General features: G+C 38.6%; 1 long non-coding RNA gene across 1 annotated transcript in view; it reads left to right on the top strand.

Annotated features, from left to right (window-relative positions):
- Positions 1-7,339, top strand: part of LOC114622690 — a 15,121-nt gene extending 7,782 nt beyond the window's left edge. Inside the window, exons 2-3 of the long non-coding RNA XR_003711657.1 lie at positions 5,233-5,355; positions 7,271-7,339. This is a non-coding gene — a long non-coding RNA (uncharacterized LOC114622690). The remainder of the gene's footprint in view (positions 1-5,232; positions 5,356-7,270) is intronic.
- Positions 7,340-17,617: the final 10,278 nt, after the last annotated feature.

Below are 17,617 nucleotides of genomic sequence, written 5' to 3'. Positions count from 1 at the left end.
GGAGGGGAGGGGAGGGGAGGGGAGGGGAGGGGAGAGGAGAGGAGAAGAGAAGAGAAGAGAAGAGAAGAGAAGAGAAGAGAAGAGACGAGAAGAGAAAAGAGAAGAAGAGAAGAGAAAAGTAGAGGCTAGCCATGACCACGTGGAGACAGAGGGAAGGGAAGGGGGGAGGGGAGAGGGGACAGAGAGAAGCTGGAGGCAAGAGAGCAGGAGAGCAAGAGAGAGAGGAGGGGGCAAGCGGCTCCTTTTTATAGTGGGCAGGCCTACCTGGCTGTTGCCAGGTAACTGGGGGGAAGAGCATACCTGGCTGTTGCCAGATAACTGTGAAGGTGGAGTTTAGACAGAGTACTAACATCCATGGTCTTTGGGGCAAAGAAGCTTAGAATACAGGGAAAGGCATCTATAATGTTGACTTTAAGCTTCTCTTGAATTCACAGTATGCTGGGGTAAAATTGGAATCTATGGAGATTGCTGTGGAATCTTCTCCCGGGACCAAATAAGAATCTAAATTTATAATAATCCTTTGAGAAGAAAGATAATTCAAGAGTCTTTGATCCCTCCCTGTGTGCAACTGGAACCACCAAGAGATGAAAACAAATCTTAAATATTGAAAATTCAGTGACTCCAAACTTTGCTGATGTTCATGATTGTCACTGAGTCAAAAATAAATAAATAAAACTTAAGAAAAAAATCAGTCCCTGTTCAATGACCTCAGAAGGGTGCCTACTTCTTTATTCTGAAAATGAGCTGGAAATGATTGAAGTATAGCTGAACTAATTAAGTTTCTTTGTGAACTCTGGCCCATTGACATTTGGGAAATACCGTTTCTGTAAACACATCTATCTGTAAAGAATGAGGGTTTGTCTCTGGAACACTGAGGATAGTAAGAGTATTCTTTCATGAACTGAAGTGTTTTGAGTTATGTCTCATCTCCAGGGGAATTTGTTTTTGCAGCATCTAGAGTTTTAGACCATTTTTATCAAACTCCACCATCCCTTCTGAGTGTGTGTGTGTGTGTGTGTGTGTGTGTAATGGTATATTCAGTATGTACAGCTTGTGAAAGATATTTCTAATGAAGACTGTAAATTCTTAGGTGTTGGGGAATCAGTCCTAGGATAAATTGTCTCATACCAGAGTAACATGATGCCTGGAGACTTGCAAGTACTTCTGTTAGAAACTAAATGATAGAAATTTTCCACTGGAAACTTTTGTGTTGCCACTTGGGGTTTTCCATTTTCCACTTGTGAAAAACAGCTTATTCTGAAACTTAAAGTAAAATTCAAAGTAAAATCCTGTTGATACTGAAAAGACTAGATTTGATTTAGTCTAGTTTCTGCTTTTATTCAAACACAGACCATTAAAACCTGTGTTGGCTCAGTGTGAGTTCCTCAAGAGGAGACTTTTACAAAGACTATGAATAACCATCACCGGCAACAACATCTGTGGTTGCCCATAGAAGCGAAAAGGCAAGCAGGCAGATAGGAAGCATGCTTGTATCCTCTCAACTTCTTCTGTTACATAACTGACTTCAGTTTGGCTTTCTGGGATGGCATCAAATTCATTGTGTAGTGGAGGATGACACCTTTAACTTCTGATCTCCGTCTCCACTTCTACATCTTAAATTCTGGGATTAAAAATATGTGCCACTGTGTGTGTGTGTGTGTGTGTGTGCGCACACACATGTGCACATCTGCATGCGTATATGTCATTGTTTTAATTTTTAGAATTGCTTATTTATATCAGGCTTTTGAGGAGGACAATGGATGGACTTGACTTTGGAGTTGAAACTATAGTTTGGGGAATGACATCAACATTTCTGTTGTTTACACACATTAGAAAATTTAATTTTTCAGCAGTCTCTTGTTTTGTAAATTGTGAATAATGATGATTTGTTGCCCAGCATTTTATTAGAATTGGAAAAAAATCCATGATGTTAAAAAATACTTTATAATAAATTTCTCACATGATGCTTTTTAAAAAAAATAATGGTGATCATTTATCCCATTTTGCTTTTTCTTCAGTTGCTACATATTTACTCAGCAAAGTCAGACTGCATGTCTTCTGCATGCTAGACGTGGGCGGGCTGTGGTGGTTTGCTTACTATCTGGAACTAATCCTTGAGTGAGAAGTCTGACTTTATAGAAACACGTTAGCGACTCTAATAATGACTGATGGGGAAGCTGAGGTGGGAAAAGACTTCTTTCTAGGAGAAAGTGGAATGGAAACTCATGTGGAATGTATGTCAGGGGAAGTCTGCTTGAGGAATGGCTGTCTCATTTCATGCTAGATTATCAGAAAGAGATGGACAAGGGATCAGTAGTCTGATAGTCAGAGAACTGAAAGATAGCTTGGCCAGAGTGGCTGATGACACGAGTTTGATACCTGGAACCCATTTTGTGGAAAGGGAAAACTGATTTCTACAAATTGTCCTCTGAAGCCTACATTCCTCAAGTGGCACACGCGTGTGCACACATGTGCACACACACACACACACACGCACACACACAGATGTAAAAAATAAAAGATTAAAATGATAAAGTATATAAAGTATATGGTATCTTTTTATATATCTCACCAGTCATCTAGAACTTTCCTTATGGAATTACTTGAAGAAAAATCAGAATTTTTGTCCTAGATAGAAAATGCACTAAAACAAATGTCAAATTTAGTGTTTGCAAACTTAAGGCTTGCTTTCCTGTGGACAGTTTCTGAAAACTTGACACAAACTGGGCTCATCTGGGGAGTACGATTCTCTTTTGAGGTATTGCTTCCATTAGATTGGGCTGTAGATGTGGCCATGGGACATTTTCTTGATTTGTGATTGGTGGAGGAGAGCTTAGACTCTACAGTGGTGATGCCATCATTGTACAGCAGGTCATGGCTCTGTTCTACCTAATGCACTGAATTTGAGCCCCAACAAATTTCTCTTCCTTGTATGCTATTGCCAGCTATTTTGTCATAGTGATAAAAAAACTAACTAATGTATACTAGTTTGGAAATACCGGTGGATACCAGTTATACTTGACTATTTCTATTGTCTATAAGATTTTTTTAACTTTACTATGATGCTAAAGTGATATGCATTCATTAAAAAACTTTGCATTAAATCTTGAATTTTGGAATGATACTCTTACAGTGCTGAGCGGTGAACTACAGCTCTCATCAGACATGTGTCATGAGAGTAAACAGCTGATGCTCCTGTGTATTGTGTTGCTAAGCAATAGTGTTTGCTAGGATAGTCATGTTACCTGCACCTTCAGCTTTTGATGCTTTGAGATTGTGATGGGTTTATTGGGGTATAACAGCAGAAAAAATCAAATTAAATCTATATTGCTAGATTTGGTATCATAACTTGATTTCGTTTTACTTTTAATTTATTGTTTATATTACTTTTTTAAATCTACTTTACATCCCAACCAAAGCTTGATTTCTTAATGCCCCTAACCTAGAAAAAGGTATCTAACACAAGATTCTGCTAATTTTTTCAGGTTCCTTCATTGTTCTAGGAATATCCTGGAAGTTACTCTTCTACTTTCTTTTATGAAAATATACAGCCAGGAAATTCTCAGGAACCCTACTGGGCAGCCTCTGAACTTAACGGAAGTGGGAGATAGATGTCATATTATGCCTCTACTTTTTTCATAACATTATGATAGTAGCAAGCTGTGAAAATATTACTGCAGCTTTTACAGGGAATGGGAAGATGGAAGTTCTAGGCAGGGTTTAAAATCTTCTCATAAAACTCAGCTTTCTCATCTGTCTTGCTTTTCTCCCTTCCTGCCCTACTCCTCCCTTCCTTTCCCCTCCCCTCCTTTTCCCTCTTCTCCCCTCTCTTTTTCTGGGTTTCCAGTTACTATTTCTTTTCTTTCCATTTCTCAACTTTTGTGATGTTTCTGAAGTCTCACTTATACCTTAACCACATCCTTGAAGTAAAACAAACATGTTCCTCATGTCCATTCCCTCCTGCCATAGTGCATTCTTATTGTGAAGGAGGGTGAGAGCAATTCCATTTACCAGCCCTTTGACCAGAACTTTGAGGGCAGAGCATACCTCAATGAGAGCATGCTTTCCTCTGAATCCTTCAGCACTTTCTTCCCACTCTCATGCTATCTCCTAAACCTGCTGCCCTCTGTCTTAGGACAACTAAAGCCTTTGAGCTGTGTTGAAAACAGGGCAAGACAAATGTGTACCTCAGGGTATGTCCTAGGAAGACCTGTTTCACAGAGAAAATTAGAGTCTGCATTCCATTTCTTTCAGAGTGGTGTCAGCAAACAACCCGATGTAAGAAGGACATTTTGGATGGTATTTACAGGGCCCTTGGTTGCACTTAAGTTTTAGTGATGTGTGCTTAACTGTTGTTAAGATCTTTGAACCAGCACATGGAGTCTGTACCACTTTAGACTTGCCCAGTTAAGTTTTATAAACACCAGAATTAGGTATGAATGTTTCTTCTTCGACTCCTGTGGTACATTTAAACTTTTTTATTTCCCATGCTTCTCAAGTTCATTGCTTTCAAGAGATGCTCTGGCTTCTCCTGAAGTGAACTGTAGCTTGCAGCTTAATTAAAATAGCTACCCTTCTTGATCATCTAGGCTAGTTTTCCTACTCTTGCAGCACTCTAGTGTGTAACATGAAAAGGCCATGTTGCTGAGTGGGTCTCCAGGAAAGTTGTAAGTTTTAAAATCACATTTAGTGTGTGTATCTGTATGTTTGTGAGTGTGTGTGTGTGTGTGAGAGAGAGAGAGAGAGAGAGAGAGAGAGAGAGAGAGAGAGAGAGAGAAGTTACAGGAGTCAGGAGTCAGTTCTCTCCTTTTACCATTTGGATCCTGGGGACAGAAATCAAGTCAACGGGCTTGGCGGTAAGTGTCTTTGTCTACTGAGCCATCTTGCCAGTTTGTGAACTTTTTGTTAATTATAACTTATTCTGATCTTGGTTGCTTAATCTATAAACAGGAACAAAAATAATGCCTACATTATAGAATGGTTATAAATAGAAATTAGATGAAGCATTTGGCTATCATCTCCAGTAAATATCAGTTATCTTTTTAAAAAATAATTTAAGATTATAGTTTGAAGGTATAGTTTCTGGGAATTAATCCTAGCCTGGATTTCTAAATTTATGCATGTTAGCATTTTATGATAAACATAATCATTAACTAGAACCAACACTATATATTGGGTTCCAGAGATAATTTCTGTATGCTAAGTACTTACACAGATTAATCTCTTTTATAGCCCTGTCAACATTAGATGATTGGCAGCTACAGTTTGAAGATGGAGAAACTGAGGCAATGTGCATTTAACTTGCTCAAGATTCTTGCTGTCAAGTGTCCATGGTGATTCTCATCTGCCCCAAAAGTAAGGCTTAAGCAACACAGATGATTGGACCTGTGTGCATCCCGGTCTTGAGCCAACATTTCATTGTATAGTTGTCTTTTCTACATTAGTTATGGATTCCATCTAGTGCTCTCTAAGCAGGCAACACAGCTACCTGGGGATGTGCCAAGGATCTCTCAGCAAACTCAGATTTCTGAGAGAAAGGAAGAAACAATGGAGCATTTCTGGAGGCGAATCAGGTTGAAAGCTGGTAGCCATTAGAAAAAGTGGCATTTGTAGTAGAATCATTAGGTGAAATAACTAGATTTCTACCTGGCGCAGCATGGCTAATACAGGAATGGAAAATGGAGCTATAAAAACCAGTGGTATTAATTATTCATATGTTTATGTCTCCATGCAAATTATAATCATTATTATGTCAGTCATTTGATGTATATATTACACTTCTATCTGTTTATCAGATGAGAAGTTTGAGGTACAGTTAAAATGTGTGTTCATGGTGAAGACTGCTATTGGTGGAACAGGATGTGAACCTCAGCAGGGAGGTGCCTCACTTGCTCGAGCCACGTGGATGTGACTATGGCTCCTTAGACACATGGACCATGAGAGAGAGGGTGGGAGTTTCTCACACTCTGAGGTCTTATCAATAAGATGAATAGCTACATTATCTGAATAAAATTATTTGCTTATTCTTCTGGCCAAGGGAACAATCCAGGGAAGAAAATGATTCATATGGGGTTACACATCCAGAATTGAGATTTTGGTTTCTCCCAAGAAACCATGCCACCAGTATGTAGTGTGCTCTAAAGGAGGCTTGGGATCTGGATCTTTTTACTTTAAGGAAGAAAAAAAATTACAAGAATTCATTTCAATTGCTTTTTATATGTATATATTTTAGAAAGTTTCTACTGTATTAGGTTTCCACACTATCCCTCAAATGGCCTTAATTTTAGCTGTCCCTTCCTGTATTTCTTCCCACAACTCCCTCTTCCCTCCGCAGCCCCATTTGATCCCCCATTCCAGCCCCTCCTTCAGTCTATATGTATATATTTTATTTCCCTTTCTTAACCAGTTCTTTCTGTTCTCTCTTATCCCTTATGCTATGCCCACCCTCTCTGGGTCTATGGGTAGTATCTTGGTTGTCATTGACTTAACAGCTAATATTCACATATAAGAAAATGTATATCGTATTTGTCATTCTGAGTCTGGGATACCTCACTCAGGATGGTTTTATTAATAGTTCCACCTATTTGCCTCAAACTTTCATGTTGTCATTTTTAATGGCTAAATAATAGTCTGAACATTTTTTAAAAAAATCCATTCTTGTTTTAGGGACATCAGAGATGTTTCTATTTTTGAAATGAATCTTCAGAGTAATGGGGAGACAGAATCCCAACTGGCCACCACTTGTCACCCAACAAAGTTTCCAGTCCTAGACCTGTGTTACATATAATTGAGTTGTTGGTCAAAGTGGTTCAATGGGAACCTCCAAACAACCCAGGCCAAGACTACGGGATTATCTCCACAGACTGACACCATGGCCCATTGCTGAAGACAACACTTATGATGAACATGGATATGTCAAGCTAGTACCTACATAGAGCCTTCACCCCACATTCCATTGTCAGGAAGGTATTCTGCATGATATCAAAAGAGTAATATAACCACCAAGCTTCTTGCAAACTGCTTATCTATCTATATTGGTATCCTGTCTGCAAGATATGCTAAGTTAACAGCAGCACAAAGCTTGTGAGAATAATCAACCAATAATTGAATTGACTTAGGGCCCTCTCCATGAATGTAACCCATACCCAACAGTGCTTGAGTGACTAAGAACCTGAAACTAGCTACCCCAGGAACTTACCAAATAACACTGATCTAAAAAGAAAGGAAAGAAAATATGTAGTAACAAAATGATTCTCTGTTATACTTGTAGATCAATGCCTTGTTCAGCTACCATTAACGAAGGTTCATCCAGAAGCAGCTGAAAACAAATATAGAGACCCACAGCCAGACATTATATTGAGAGTGAGAAAACTTGGAGCATTCAGCTCCAAATGGAATTGTTCCATTAAAACCTTCCTCTCGGGGAGCCCCTTGGTCCAGCAGAGGCTCGATGACCCAGGGTAGGGAAATGCTTGGGTGCTGATGCAGGAGTGGGTGGGCTGGTAAGGGGAGCACCCTTATAGAGGCAGAGGGTAGGGGATGGGGGATAAGGGATTTGTGGAGGGGAAACTGGGATGGGGGATAACATTTGAAATGTAATAAATAAAATAACCAATAAAAAATTTAAAAAAAAACCTCTTCTTAGAACTCAAGGAACCCCTCAGAAGGGGAGGCAAAAGGTGTTAGAGCCAAAAAGGACACCAAGAAAGTAAGGCCCTGTAAGTCAACATGAACAAAGCTTATACGAACTCACATAGACTGAGGCAGCGTAGGGCCTGCACTGATCTGCAGCTGGTCCTCTGCATACATATCAGTTTCCAGTTCAGGGTTTTTATGGGAGTCCCGAGTGAGTGAACAATCACTCTCTGATTCTTGTGCCTATTCTTAGGCTCGTTTCCTTCTGTTGGTTTGCCTTGTCCAACTCTGAAGTGATAGTTTTTGTTTTATCTTTTTATTATATATATATATTTATAATATATATATATTATATATATAATATATATATATGAGGGAAAAATCTGTTTTCCCCAATAGAGTAGCACTGGATATACCACCAGGACAGGCCTCAGCTTCAGAATTAGGTGACCAACATATAATGGACTTCACAGTTTTTGTTTGTTTGTTTCTTTCCTTTGTTGTTGTTGTTTCTGTGTTTGTGTATGTGTGTGCATGTGTGTGTTTGTGCCTGCACATGTGAGCTTTTATTCGGTTACAGTTTGTTATAGTTGTTTTCTGGGAGTGGTGATTTTATTTTGTTTTCTTTGTTTTAGAGTGTTTTGTTGTTGTGTTGGATTTTTGTTTCTTTTTCTGAGAAAGAACTTAAAGCTGGGTGAGTAGGGAGGCGAGACAGGAACTGGAAGGACCTGGGGGAGGGAAAGAATTTGATCAAAATATGTTTAAATTTTAAAAAATTGTTTAGATGATAAAAAAATATGAAAAAAAATCTTCAGAAGAGCAGAAAGATGGAGCTAGGTAATTGAGATTTTGCTCCCCTGTGTGAGTAGGAGATGGGCTGATTTTAAAACGTGGTTTCAGGCCCTGCTGCTTTTCTCTGGGACATAATTCTAACCACGGGGAAGGCAGTCCTTAGTTCTTCGGTCAGACCCACCAGTCAGCCGGTCCTAGTGCGGTCATTAATAACTCTATCAGAAAGCTTGCAATAATTTGCTCTTTGTGGTTTCATGTCACGTGAAATGTTATCCATCAGGCATTTAAAATAATACAGTTTAGAACCAAGGTCTACGAATGGCATTTTCTTTGTGCTAAATGAGTGTGCTTAAGAAAGGGTTCTCATACAGATAAAGAGAAAATCATTGCTTTTGAGAACGAAACCAACACAACAGTTAAGCTCTCATAAAAGTGGGTTTGGCTTAGAGCAAATGGGACCTCATTATTCTGGAAAAGTTTAGCTTGTCTTTTATTTCCCGTAGCCTCATCTTTCAATGAATCATAAATAAGAAATGCCAAGTAATAAATACTCTGCACAAAATGCATTTTAATAATTCCGAAGGGCTTCATTTCTGTGGCTATCAGCTGGGAATGTAAATTATGACTGACATCCTACCCTTCATTTATCGATTTCAGTGGTTCTGGTTTTGCTGCTATAAATGCTCCAAGACTGTGCTAAACATTTACAGAATAAATGAACCCGGTTCCATTAAATGGAACGCCTTTGCGTTTGAATAGCTAACAGATATTATCAGAGTCGGCAGGATTGTATTATTATATATAATGTTGTGTGGTTTGGAATTTTTTAAATGAAAACAATCCATACTTGAAGGTAATAAATTGGAAAGTTACCCAAGAGGATCCAAGCAGCTGTTTTCAATAATGCAGGTAAATTCTAGTCATGGGAAAAAATCTCTATTCTGACTCTGCTGTTGGGAAAGTGTTGTGCATTAAACAGTCTCCAGGACAAGCCAACAAATCCCCAGTACAATGTGTGCACAGCCTTTTGTTTCTTTCCTCCTTTGTTTGTTTGGTTTCATTTTAATTCTCCATTCTCACCTTCCATTCAGTGGTCCTAGAATTTGGAATTCAATATTGCTTGTGGAAAAAAAATACCAGTATATGTTTTATAAAGTGCTTTATTGTCTGAAAATCACTCTGTATCCATAGCCTCCGTAAAATCTTAAACTGAAGCTATATCTCTCATGAAACTCTCTGGATGTCTGGTTCTTAGATCTACCTTTGAAGTCCTTTGTAAATGGTTTCCTTGGATTCACGAGTTAACAGGCACTGTAGAATGTTTGGTTGCAGAAGCACACAATCCTGATCTCCTGAGCAAACTAACTTCTGTGAATACAGGTGTCCTATCTTATTCTTTAAAGGAGTTTCCAAACTGTTCCTCATGGTGCCTTATTTCATTAAGATTCAATAATTGTCTGTTCATGCCTGTGTTGCTATGGCCTCTAGCAGGTTGTGCTGGCTGCAAATGGAATAACGAAGCACAGGAAGGGGTTGCTTGTGGTTTTAAAATGATGTCCTCAATTCCAGACCCTCAGTCTACGATTCCTCCATGATTGAAAGCCACTTTTCCTGGGTAAGCCATCTTTTCTTTTTGCCATTCCTCCATCTCTCTGCCACCATTTTGGCAAATCTAAGAGCCTAATTTCATACTGCTTCCTATGAACCCTCTTCATTCCTGAGCCACCTTTTCCCCGGTAAATTGCTTTTTTCCTTTCTTACCACCTCACGTTCCCCCTCCCTGCCTGTAGCCAGTGCCATAACCACAGGCCTAGCTCCGGATAGGTGGCCTTCTAACCTATTTGATAGATAGACACCTTTGACTCTTGAGACTCTTTTTCTTCCTTCCTTCTCTCTTCTCTCTGCCACATCTTCAACCTAGCTCCATAACCATGGTTTGTGAGCCATCTTTCCTTGGTCTGATTAAATAGCATATCTACCAGCTCTATATGGCCTAGCTCAGGCCATATATCTCATGTACTGACCCTATCAAAAGAAGATCAGATTATCATATCAGAGTAGGGTGGGAGAAAGAACTCCACAGTCCAGGTCAAATTGCAAAACCAACATAAATGACCAAGACAACATGTTTTCCATGCTACTAGTAGAAGTATTCCGTAGAAAGACTTACCCAGATAAGCCCCAGGACATAGAATTTAAAATAATAATTATAAACTGTATCCACAAATTGAAGAAACAAACACTTCATTGAACTCCAAGAGGATAACAACAAATACTGGAGTAACTGCCCCAAAAAATACAAACACGAAGCTGAATGGAATGATACAGATAATTGACTTGAAACTTAACTCAATAATGAGATAGACGAATAGAAGATGGAGTTAAAACCTATCAATGTACCAGTTTGCAAACTCAAAGGAAAAGCCTTCTAAGGAAAATGAATCAAGCAAAAGATAGATTACCAGGAGTCAAAGAGAATACAGGATCTAGAGTAAATAGGCAAAGAATATGAAAGAATTGAAGATCACAAGAAAATAACATGCAGGAAATGTGGGACAGCATTAAAAGAACAAAGCTTTGAATTATGCCCATAGATCAAGGGGGGAAATACAAGATCAATGGTATAGACCAGATATTTAACATGACAACAGATGAAAACCTCCCCAAACTAAAGACATAGCCTGATATAAGAATCACACAAAACTTCAATGATACAAGATCAGAAAAAAAATAAAACCTCATGGCAATATCATAGTTAAAACACCAAATGTACAGAGAAACGTTTGCTGCAAGACTGAAAACAGAAGTCACATATAAAGAGAAACCCATTAGAATAGGAGGTGATTTCTCAATGCAAAATTGAAATCTAGAAGAGCATAGAGCTATGCACTCCAAATCACAATGGCTAGCCTAAAGTATCGTATGCAGCAAAACTGTTTGCTATAGTTGAAAGAGAAAGAAAAACCCTTCATGATACAAAAGTCCTAAAACTCCCCTGTACAACAACAACAAAACCCTAAACAGAATCCTGGAAAAATATACTTCAAACTGAGAGAAGTATAATATCATCTAAGTGCCTCTAGAAAGGAAGAAAATAAGTTATAATTTAATGAACTACAAAGACCTTTTAATAAGAATTTGAAATATCAGTTGTCTCAACTCTCTAATCGAAAGACACAGCTACCTAAATGAATTAAGAAACAAAAATCCATCTTGTCTGAAAGAACGTCTACTTTATAACAGCATCTTCAAGTGAAATGATGAAAAAAAAAGTATTTCAAACAAGTGTGATCAGCAAGCAAGCAGGTATGGCCATTCTAATATCTGACAAAATATATTTGAAATTAAAAATAATCAGAAGCTACAAAGAAGGGCATTCAGTCTAATCAAGGGAATCAATTAATTAGGAAAATATCACAATACTAAGTATATAGGCACTGAATGCTGGTGCTTCCAATTTCATAAAAAGCACTAATAAAATTAAAGTCACAACTGAACATAAACCCAATAATAGCAGACAATATCAACAGCCCAGTTTCTCTAATAGATAGGTTAAAAAAACAGAGAAAAGTCATTAGATTAAATTGGATATCACACCAAAAGGACCTACAGAACATTCCATCCGAAGGCCAAAGAATATAGATTCCACTTAGGAATGAGTACATGAAAGAAACTCTAAAATAAACATGCTAGAAAACAAAACCCTTAATACATATTGAACAATAAAAATACTCTCATGTAGCTCATCAAACCATTGTGCAATAAAATTTAAAATCAACAGCAAATAAAACTCTAGTGAGTATATGAAGTCATGGAGATCAAACAAATCATTACTGAATGGTGAATGGAAGGAAGATCAAGAAAAAAATACAAATATTTCTGGAACTAAATATATAAATCAAACCACAAGACAACAAAACCTCTGGGATATATTAAGAGCAATTATAAGGAGATTATATCCTCATGGTACCCACATTAAGAGATCAGAGAGCACTTAATGATGCACCTCAAGAATATGAAAAAATAAGAACAAACCAAATGCAGTAGATAGTAATGGTAATCAAAGCAGAAATTAATGAAATAGAAATAAAAAATGATACAAATAATTAATGAATCTGTGAGCTGATTATTTGATAAAATAAACAAGACTGATAAACCTTTGTCCAACTAACCAAAAAGCAAAACAAAACAACAACAAAAAAGAGATGACCCAAATTAACAGAATCAGAAATGAACAGGGAAACAAACAACAAACAACAAACACCAAAGAAGTACAGACCATTGTAAGTGGATATATTTAAACCTGCACTTTATTAAGTTGGAAAACCTAAAAGAAATGGGTGAATTTCTTAATTCATTTAAACTATCAAATTTAAGCCAAGAACATAAACTGACCAATAACAATGAAAGAACTTGAAACAGTAATAAAAATTTTCTAACTGCAAAAGGCCAGGATATATTCACATCAGAATTAAAGAAAGAACTAAAACCAATACTTCTGAATTCAGTCAGAAAAATAAAAACAGAGGGATCATTCCAAAACTCATTTTATGAAGCCAGTATTATTCTAAAACCCAAACCATGTAAAGGCAAAACGACAACAACAACAACAACAAACCAAAACAACAAAAAACAAAACTACAAGCTCACATCCTATATGAACATATATGCAAAAGTCTTTAATGAAATTCTAGTAAACCAAAGTAGGATTTACTAAAACTATAAAGCATGAACCAAGACAGACCAATGGGAATATCAATAGACATGTTAACAGGAAAGGAGAAAAAAAATCTCACTGGGTTCCACCCATAGACAGAGAACTACAGGAGACAAATAATTACTAAGAGAGGGAGAATTAGCCTCTCCCACAGAAGAGCCCCCTAATTGGATATCCAGTGCAGAGTAGTCACTTGAAACCATATACACGCAAACAAACCAATTAAACTCAGCAGAATGTATTTATGTGTTTGTCCATACTTATACATATATATATATATATATATATATATATATATATATATATATATATATATGTAAAGATAATAAAAACAAAACTCTCAATTTATCAATTTGAGAGTTCAATTTATCAATTTGAGAGTGGAGGCCATGGAAGGAGTTGGAGGAAGGGATCTTTGGAAGAGCTGGAGGGAGGAAAGGGAAGGGGTGGTGATTTAATCACATTTTAATTAAAATTAAAAATGATATTCTATAGAGGTATTAGAAATGCTTAATAGTATTTATGTTTCATTTTTTCAGCATTGACGTGGAAACTTAAGGGTTCTGTGGAAAGTCGGTTGGATGGTGTTTTGCTGGGGCAAACATGTGAAGGAACATTTCTTTAAAGTGGACACAGGTGAAAGGCTAAGGCAGACTTGTGAAGGAATGTTTCGCTGAAGCAGACACAAGAGAGAGGATGTTCTGCTAAAGCAAGCATGGGAAAGGACACATGATGGAGGATTCTTAGCTAATGTCTGTTGAGCTACATTTGTGGGGACACCACAGAGAAATACACACCAAAAAACTGGTGGTGTGCTGGTTTCTTGCTGCTTCTGTGGACTTGGGCTGTTCAGACGCATTGGCTGAGACAAGACCCATGGAAGACACATGATGTTGGAAGGTATAAATGGATGACAGACTTTGGCTTGCTGGTACAGCTAGCTGTGCAACGTTTGCGGGTCTTGAGTCTTCACTGATCTTCCGTTCCCTGAGAGGCACAACTTAGAATTTCTCCTGGTGTTCCTGCTGGCCTCTGCTGTGGACTCAAGCCAAATCTGCTAGGTCATGTCACTGCTGTTGTTGACCCAACTCTACTGAACTGGAGTGCTAGTGCATCTGTGAAGTGTTTGCGAGTAGATCGAGCTGCCATACCTGCTAACCTGTGGACTGAACTCTTGATTTTCAGACAACACAGACAGGAGCTGCTCCAAAGAACCTTTTTAAACAGGTCCACTTCCCCTCCCTGTCCTGTATCCTTTCTTTTCCACTACCTCTGGTGGGTGATGGCTACAAGGAAGGTTAAGGGGTTTTAGAATCATCATTAAAAATAGATTTTGAAAAAATTAAAGTTACACAGTATGTTTCTGTTCTTAAAATATGTATGCATTATATACTTTGCAGCATAGAATTACCATTACATTTTATTGTTCTCTGCCCTCAGTCCAAACTGTTCAGCTTCAACCCAAATTGATAGGACCAATTTTTCTCTTTGTCTATGGGTAAAGAGCTACATATTTAGGATGTGATAATCAGTACTTTTCCCAGAAGGCTCACTCTTCTCCTGTAGAAGTCTGTATGTACAGCAACCTGACCCAAGGCCATCATTATCCCCATGAATGAGCTTAGGAGGAGCTTATGTCTGCCTAAGTGTTTTAACTAGCCATCTCCACTCCAGGCTGTTGCGCTCACACCCAAAGTCCCTCCGATCTGTGTACGGGACACATGGAGTCTATTGTTATAGTTTTCATCCATTGAGTGAATATTTACTGCCTTCAAATCTTATATTGGGGAAGGAGATGTCATAAAAATATCCCAGACACATACTGTTCTCAAGGCATGGATAACTTATAAAGTAAGACTTCTGCATATGCCTCCTCACCTGGGAAGAAGTGAGTTCAGCAAGAGGAGCCAATACAGAAGTACAGGGGATGACAGGAGGGACAACTTCTAAGCTATATCTTCCTGGACTGGCTGAAATAAAGCCTCACTGAGAAGGAGGGCTTTAAACACTTGCCAACTTACTTCATTAAGATATTTTCATTACAGACTGGATACCACAGCTATGTGATGAGAGCAAACCTTTGCAATCCTTTCAAAGAACATCCGCTCAGTTAAGCTTTTCTGGGAGTGAAGAAAATAGTAACAGTCACATGGGAGGAGAGGGGAATGTTACATTACACACACAGGTGACTTTCCATCTCTTCCTCCACCTGTTTGCTTGTCACCCTTATTGGTCTTCTCCCAGTGCTCCTCCCAGATAACGGGAGCCTGCTGACTGGCTGCATATTCTGCATCATCTTTCTGCTCTTCCTAGCATCTGGTCGGACAGAACCAACAAATTCCAAGGAATGCTTCCTCCAGCAACTTAATCCTTACCAAAGGCCACTGTCAAAATAAGAATTTTACCATTCTCAGCTGAATGTAACCATCTCCAGATTTAGTGAGAAATTATAATTAACAAAATTTGGGGCAATCCAATAATTATTTTATGTATGCATAACCCACCACTTGATTGCATTTTAATGCCTAGAGATAATGGATCACATCTTGTAACTTTGTCGTTTTCACTTGGACTTGAGATGATGCTCCCACTGTAGGAAGCTAGGGTGGGGAGTAAAGCTTCTTGCACTGAGCAGGGACACAGGACTGCGTGCCCCTGAGCCAGAGAAGGAGGTCACTGCAACAAATGAAACTAAATGATGTGTTTGCCACATCATAGTTCCTGGGGTAGTAATCTTCAGGAAGAAATTAGCTTTAGGTGATATAGAAGAGAGACCCTGAGATCTAAGTTTAAGGGAGATGTGACTCTGTGTGTTATTGGGGCATTATCCTGAAAGAAACTAAATAAGAGGGGTAGGAGAGGTAAGAAAAACTATAATGTGTCTATGAGATGTCACTTGTGATTAGCCAAGGTTAGCATTTGTTGTGGCGATCTGTTGCTCACAGGTCCAAAATGGAAGCACCTTGACAAATTCCAACTGTGAGCTCTGGGGTTTTATGCTGACATGTTGCACACAAATAGTCCCACCATCACTGTCATAATTTATTTCCATGTGTTACATTTTATGAACATAACAAATATACATACGCTCTGTTCCCCCCTTTATGATCTAATTACTATAAATAGCCTGAAGCTCTTTTAACTGTATCATATTCTAAACAATCATGTTTTATAGGGTTGTTTATTCTTGTCTTTGGCAGAAACAGGAGAATAAAACAATTCTGGAAATGAGAGTCCAGCATTCATGAAAGTAAAACTGTAAATATATCATATGGGCTAGAAGCATATAAAAACCATATATTTTGGCCTATAGCCAGATAAGAGAATGTGACGAGCAATTGATGTTTATTACTGAATTAAAACATTTGTAAATATTGAAGGCAAAGTTGGAATAATTTATATGAGATCTATATGCTGAAGTTAGAGGAGACTACAGAATATACTCTTTGGAGATTTCTCCATTTGCTTAGAGTGTGAAACTTGAGGTCTTTAGTACAAACAATCTTACCTTCTCTTTTTTTTTTTTTTTTGTTCAAAGATATTTATTTCTTTTTTTTTTTATTGGATATTTTATTTACATTTCATATGTTATCCCCTTACCCCATCCCCCACCCACCCGGGAACCCCCCACCCCCTTACCCCTCCACCTTCTTCTCTGTGGATGTAACCCCCACCTACCCCCCCACACTCCCACTTCCCCACCCTCAAAATTCCCACCCCCTGGGGCGTCCAGCCTTCATGAGGTCAAGGATCTCATCTTCCACCTGTGCCCGGCAGGGCCCTCTACTCTTACATATTCAGCTGAAGCCCTGGATCCCTCCATAAGTGCTCCCAGGCTGGTGGTTAGGACCCTGGGAGCTGTGGTTGGTTGGTATTGTTGCTCTCCTCATGGTGCCACAAACCCTTTCAGCTCCTTCAGTCCTCACTCTAACTCCTCCATGGAGAACCTCATGATCAGTTCAATGGCTAGTTGTGAGCATCTGCCTCTGAATATGTCAGACTCTTGAAGGCCTCTGAGGAGACATCCATATCAGGCCCTTATCGGCATGTACTTCCTGACTTCCACATCAGCATCTACCTTTGGTGACTGCATATGGGGTGGATACTCAGGTGGAAAGGTCTTCAAATGGCCCCTCCTTCAGTTTCTGTCCCTCACTTTGTCTCCATGTTTGCTCCCTTGAGTATTTTGTTGCTCCTTCTAAGAAGAACTGAATCACCCCCACTTGGTCTTCCTTTTTTATGAGCTTCATGTGGCCTGTGAGTTGCATCTTGGGCATTTCAAGGTTCTGGGCTAATATCCAATAATCAGTGAGTGAATACCATGTGTGTTCTTTTGTGATTGGCTTACTTCACTCAGGATGATAATTTCTAGTTCCATCCATTTACCTAGGAACCTCTCGAATTCATTGTTTTTAATAGCTGAGTAATACTCCACTGTGTAAATATACCACATTTTTTTAATCCATTCCTCAG

Source organism: Grammomys surdaster, unplaced genomic scaffold (genome assembly GCF_004785775.1).
Source record: "Grammomys surdaster isolate TR1022 unplaced genomic scaffold, NIH_TR_1.0 191, whole genome shotgun sequence".
Lineage (NCBI taxonomy): Eukaryota > Metazoa > Chordata > Mammalia > Rodentia > Muridae > Grammomys > Grammomys surdaster.
Note: the sequence above shows the minus strand (reverse complement) of the source record. Positions and strands in the feature narration are given on the sequence as shown.